This window comes from Metopolophium dirhodum, chromosome 8 (genome assembly GCF_019925205.1).
Source record: "Metopolophium dirhodum isolate CAU chromosome 8, ASM1992520v1, whole genome shotgun sequence".
Taxonomy (NCBI): domain Eukaryota; kingdom Metazoa; phylum Arthropoda; class Insecta; order Hemiptera; family Aphididae; genus Metopolophium; species Metopolophium dirhodum.
The window spans coordinates 25041667-25047666 of record NC_083567.1 but is presented as its reverse complement, the minus strand read 5'-3'; the positions used below and the strand labels follow the sequence as shown (position 1 = coordinate 25047666).

The 6000-nt window shown below is 28.7% G+C and overlaps 1 protein-coding gene across 1 annotated transcript in view; it reads left to right on the top strand.

The window, feature by feature from the left end:
• Positions 1 to 667: 667 nt before the first annotated feature.
• The window catches only part of LOC132950004 (adenylate cyclase type 5), a 197181-nt gene continuing 191848 nt past the window's right edge, over positions 668 to 6000 (top strand). Inside the window, exon 1 of the mRNA XM_061021174.1 lies at positions 668 to 1313. The gene's annotated coding sequence lies outside the window, so the exon portion shown is untranslated. The remainder of the gene's footprint in view (positions 1314 to 6000) is intronic.

Genomic DNA, 6000 nt, shown 5'->3' with positions numbered 1-6000 from the left:
TATAATATTATTAACTTACTCGCGTATGCCTCAAACGATGTATTAAACACGATATCAGTATTTGTTCATATTATAAATCTCACTAAAACCATGTGTTGCTGATGATAATAATTTTCGGATTTTGCCATTTACGAGATTATAATAATATAATAGTAATATGGTAAAATAATATATAAAATAATAATAAATAAATAATATATAAATAATAATAATAATATATGTATATTATTAATATAATTCGACCGTGTTTCCAAAATAATTTCCAATATAATAATAATCCAAATTATTGGTATCCACTTTTAGCTTAACGCTGGGGGGTCTGGGGGTCTCCCCCGTCTAGACCGGGTAGTATAATCTATTTGTACCTATATACTATATTGCATAAAAGGCCAAGTTCGATGTATTCCTCCGAACGGAATGTAACAACAATGATATTATTATTTATTACCCATAATTATCGTGGCGGCCGAGGCAATGATATCATATCATCATCATTCATCATCATCATGTACCATCAGGTATCATAATACATACAACTCGCACTGCGTTTCGTCGGGCGCATGACTGGCGGCGCGGCGCGGCGGCGCGGCTGCGGCATTTCTCTCTCGGCGCGGCGCGCGCGGACCACCTGTCGCCGACGATTGCTCGCCGCCACAACGCGACACGATATTCGCCCGCGCGACGGTAAGGACAATCGTCGTCGCGCGTCGCCGTCGAGTCTCTCTCCGAGCGCGTAAAAGAGCGTAGGTACTTGCGACCGCGCGCGCGCATGTGTGTGTGTGTATGTGTGTGTGTGTGTGTGTGCGCGCGTGTTTTTGCGTCGTGTGCTGCCGCCGCCGATAACTGATCGACTTCGTCCGTAGTCGTCGAATTCGAGTCACGTAACGAGCGAAATAAATAGATTGATATCGCGTACGAGTACAACACGCGCGCCAGCCAGCGCCTCTCTTCTTCATTATTGTATTATATCATTATTGTTAATAAAACAATAATATATTATATTATAATATTATATAGGTGCGATTCGTTCGTCTCTCGCCGCCGCCGGTGATTTTCAGTTTCATTATTGTTAGGTATTATTAGTATATAATATAACATATTCGTTTCTACCGTGTAATTCGTGTTTTTTTTTTTGTCGTATTTCATTATCATTAATATTATTATATTATTATCATCATCGTTTACCTTCGTCACCACCACCACCGCCGCCGCCGCCGCCACTACCACTGCGGCTCGCCACTGCCGTTCGCTCCCACTCCGCCGCAGATATTCACGCAAGACGCGCGTCTTACCGCCGCCACTGTTAGCCACAGGTAAGCCGTTCACTTTTCGTTCGGTTTGGTATTTTTTAATTTAATTTTTTTTCGTCCGCTCATTCATACGTCGTCCTTAAACCCGACCGACGGCCATCCGCTGCGGCAGGCAGACACGTGTGCAGATCTACGCATGTAATTATATTAATCGTACGTGAACCTACACCCGTTTTATTTCGTTTTTTATTCGAGACCTGTTGGTTTCGTTTTTTCATCCTCGTGCGTTTTGACCAGCTCATGACTAATACTAAATTACGCTCGTGTATTCCAGAAATCCCGCGCATTCTCCGTGTGCACATAATATTCGTAGAATGCTATCATAATGTTACCTATATATACAGCTAGGGTGTAACAGATAGAACTGACTTTTGGAATAACTTTTGTTCTAATCAATGTTTACAATTTTTATATATATATATATAATTTATAGTCACTTGCGCTACACTTATATTATACAAAAAATTATTTTTATTTTTTAACACTGAAAATGAAAAATTTTTAATTTGATATACATTTTTTTTGTGAATCTGATTGTAAGAACAATTTTGATACTAAAAACATTTATCCAAGTCAAGTAGTTTATATTTTAGAATTTTTTTAAATATCAATATTTTTTTGATTAAATGAATTTGGAACGTAATACAATTTTTTCAAAGTATTTTTTGGGGGCTTTTACTGACATGAGAATTATATTTCTTAAATTATTTACTATTCATATAATTTTAATAATTTTTGTCATCCGTTTAAGTAGCATAATTTTTTTTTTCGTCAAGTCTTTCTGTTACACCTATAATAAATTATAACATTATGCTTTATATATGAGTTATTAATAATTATATTGATTATTAACAATGGTTTGGCGTGTACTTAAAATATTACTGTGTCATCTTTATGAGTGGATCAAAATTAAAAAAAAACAGTAAAAGCTGACTACTTATTGAAAACGTTTTATTACATCGTATTTCTGATTAATGTATTATTGATCATATTATTTTTATTTATATAGGTATGATGATTGTATGAGGTATCGGCTATGCGTATATCAATGTACATAATTTAATTATTTTTCTATTCAAATAGAATATTTACGCTCAAAAAGGGTTTTAAATGTATATTTTGTATTCGGAAATTACACAACGTTTTTAACATATATTTTTTCATTTATCGAAGTGAACAATATTTTATTGTTGTAAACAACATAAAGATTTTCATATTACAACTAAAATATTGTTTCTTTTGCAAAGAAGACATCTATAGAGATTTACTTTTAAGTTGTAATCGTTAAGATTTAAATCAAAAAGGGTTGCTTTTGTGGTGATAATTTATAAGTAATCACAATGCATTTTCAGCTCTTTGACGTTTACTTTTGATTATTCCTTTTCCTAAGTTGGTGTTTGCTAACTTAAGTTTAAATGTTGAGTTAATTATCCAATACCTACACTAAAGTAGGTATGTATTATAAGCTGTTTAAAATACTATTTTAGTTTATAATAAAAAAATATATTATATATTTTTATTTATTATTTCTATAATTTCTGACATACTTTTATACTTTACTTTAGTTTTAACGTTTTATTATTTGTCAATATTTTATTAGAAAATTTAAACCCTATTATATAATTATTTGTTTTAATAGTTAAGATAATTTACAAAAAAATAGGAAACTTAAAAGATAAAAGTCTCAATATCTCATATTAGATATAAGAAATTATACTTAAGAGTAACAACTAAATTAAATTAAATTGTTCAGTATTTAAAACTCCATGTAATCATTTTCAAGTTATTAAAATGTGCATAGCACCCTAATACTAGTGTACTACATCTTAAATTGAAATTATTACAATTATCATAGTTAGATATTACCTTTATAGGTAGATCATTTATGAAGAAGTCGAATAACGTCAACATTTAAGTGGAGGCAAATTTTGAAAATAACAAAAATGTATTTCTATACTTACTTTTTATTTTACATTTGTTGACCAGAGGAATTGAAACTGACAAATTGTACTACCGAAGAAATCAATGAATATATTTAATAATAAAAAATATATTTCAATTATTGTTTTTTATTATATAATTACGTAAAATAATATATTTTTTTTAAATTAAAAATATTGTTTATTAACCAATAACAAAAGTTTTATATTATAAAGTTATACACATAAATTACATAGTTGGTCTACTCACTAAAGCCTATAATTGTGTGTTTAGGGTTCAAAACAGAAAAAAAAACACTACAAATATATTCATACTCTTACGCATACAATATATAGGACATAGGTAGACAAGTAGTAACATTATCTTTCAATCAATATAGGTATTCCATATAAATATAATATTATTGCATTATAAAATCATTGAAGTATATTATTAGGTTAATCATTATAGTATTTTAATACTTAGGTAAGTAAAAATCATTTATGTTATTTTTATTTCTAAAACTTAAATTGAAGTAAGATAACACCGTAATTACTAGAATAAATGAAATGATAAACACCAACAAAATAAATTCAATAATAATTAATAATTACAATTTTTTATGTAGCTTTTAGGTTACCTATTGACATTAATATTAATTTAGTTAAGGTAACTATTGTCTTATTTATGGTGTCGAATGTCATTATATATTATACGACCACGTGTATTTCTGTATGGTTAATGTGAAAACTCCATGTTACAATATTCAAGGATTGATGAAGAATAAAGAATAATTACTATTACAGATTACTTATCCACTAACCGAGTAGTTTAGAAGTAGCTACATTGGTTGATATTAGTTTTGGGATTTCGTCAAATTGATAATATTATAGTTTATACTCTACTGCCTACTACAATATTATCTCACAAGGCTATAAGATTTATAATATATATTTTATTTGATAAAAGAAAAGGAAAAAGGTTGATGAGTTATAAACACAATGCAATATTGATACATACCTACCTAATTATGAAGATTGTGTAAACCGTCGTGTTCTCGTTGTCAGTTGATACTTAAACATAATATACATATTTATTTTCAGCCGTTTTATTATTTCAAGGTTCGTTTTAAATATTTTCAACGAGATATATTATTAATCAAATTAAGATTATCTCAGAAAGAATGAAATTAGTTCAACTGAATTTAAGATAATAAAGTCGACGAACTGTGTTAGCGTTCAAGAGCGATGAAATATATATTTATTGTTTACATTTATATTTTAATCATTTCAACTTAGTACCTACCTACCTATATTACAGTATTATAGCCTTATTGAACAAAAAAAGTTCACAGAAGTTTATTGTACCTACCGAATTGTGAAGCTACCTGACTTAACCCAATTAGTTGATAAGTAGCATTTACAGGAGATAATAATTTTAAACAAAGCTGGTGAAGTAAAATAGTGGAGATAGCGGCGTTGAATTAGTAAAGTACACTAGTAAAATAGACTCGACATGTCTTTTTGCGTCATACAAATATACAATAGTATTACATATTATATTCTTATCGTTCACGCTTGCTAGTTTTTCCTTTTCAAAAGGTAACATAAAACGTGAGAACAAATTTAATTACTCTGATATTTCGTTATTTTTAATGATATGCATAATGCGTATAATGTGTGTAATGCGTATAATGCGTATAATGTATATATCACTATAATATCACTTTATCTTATTAGAATAGATAAGAAAAAATTCTAACTTAAGACTTCAGATATTAACCAAAAAATGTATCTTTTACCTTATTGTTAGTACTCAGTTCAGTGTAGTTTTACAACCTATAGTACCTATCTAAATATAGGAATACGATATCATGGGCCTCACACGAACCTGTTAAGTGGAGCCAATTATCTTTTTGAAAGAATAATGAAAATAAAAATAAAAATAGTCAGTTATTTTTTTTTTAATATTTACGTTTATTGTGTACTTATATGTTTGTATAATGAAATTGACTTACTATTATATAACTGATACACGTTGATAAATACGACACAACTCATATCAATAAATTATCTTTTTATCACGAATTTTGAGTATATTAATTTTTCATATTTGATTCCAGTCCAAAATCAAATTTAAAAGAATGTACTTTATTATTTTTTATTCACAGGGCTGTGGTACTATTTAGAATTTATTAGAAACATATATTGTTATACGCGAATTACCGACTGATTTATTCAATAATTTATTAATGGTATAAGTTAATAAAGTAGTATTGCAAATAAGTTGTATTGCATACAACAACGTTTTAATTTTCAAATTTATTATAATATCGGCGTGTTTATACCATAAAATGAAAACTCATATACCACTATAATATACATTCGTAATTTGTTTATCTTATTTTTCCGTTTTTATTTTATCGATTTTTAATTTTATTTATCATTATTTTATTTTTCTTTAACTGTTCAATCGCCTATGCTTAATAATTGACTGTGTATATTTTTATTTTCCAAAAAAAAAGGACAGGTATATTCGTGGCACAAATCATATTTACTAGTTAACAACTTTTGGCTGACTTTTCCCAATCCATGTTAAAGTATATTAAGTTAATAAACGAAGTAAATTAATCGGCTGACATTATATAGACTTTATAGTGTTTACCCTCTAGTATTTGTGGTCGATACCTAAAAATAATTTAAAATAATTTAAAAATAACTTTTTTTTATTTATGTCACAATTGTTGAACGTTAAACACTAACTACGCAAT